The following is an 803-nucleotide window of genomic DNA, read 5'->3' on the forward strand; positions in this document are numbered from 1 at the left end:
CCAGTCCTCAGAGCTGGGGGCCACCGGGGCCTACACCCTATGCTCCCCTAAAACCCCGACACCCCAGCCCTGTGGTCTCCCAACTCCCTCATTTATTGTTTTAAAGATTTATTGTATTAATTTAAAAGTAGAGTTACAGAGAGAGAAAGGGAGACAGAGAGAGAGCTCTTCTGCCTGCTGGTTCACTCCCCAGATGGCTGCACCAACCAGAGTTGGGCCAGTCTGAAGCCAGGAGCTTCATCCAGGTCTCCCATGTGGGTACAGGGGCCCCAGAACTTGGACTATCTTCTGCTGTTTTTCCTGATGCACTTGCAGGGAACTGGATCAGAGGTTGAACAGATGAGGCTCCAACCAGCATCCATATGGAATACTCATGTGACAGGTGGCAGCTTAAAGCATTGCACCATGCCACCAGCCCCCAGTTCCTTCATAAATTGGTTCAACCTGTGCCAGGTAGTAGACTGTACCCTGGGGGTGTGGGAAGAAGCGGAGAGGCAGAAGGGGGGGAGGTGAGAGCTGCCAGCCTAACTTCCATGCCCACTCCTCGCCCCTCATTTCACATGGGACCCCAGTTGGTTCCAGCAGCCATTTGCCTCCTGGACGCCACTGTGCTCCTGTGAAGGTGGCTTCTAGCCCAGCAGTTGCATCATGATCATAATGGCCCCAAGCCCCTCGTGAGTGAGTGGTGGAGGTGTGCGTATGTGATTGGCTCTAGCCCACAGACAGAAAGGGGAACCAAGGGCTTCTGGGGAAGGCTTCCTTGCTTTTGAAAAGAGGCATAATGTGACAGCCCCTCCTAGTAA

This window comes from Ochotona princeps, chromosome 2, assembly GCF_030435755.1.
Source record: "Ochotona princeps isolate mOchPri1 chromosome 2, mOchPri1.hap1, whole genome shotgun sequence".
Classification (NCBI taxonomy): domain Eukaryota; kingdom Metazoa; phylum Chordata; class Mammalia; order Lagomorpha; family Ochotonidae; genus Ochotona; species Ochotona princeps.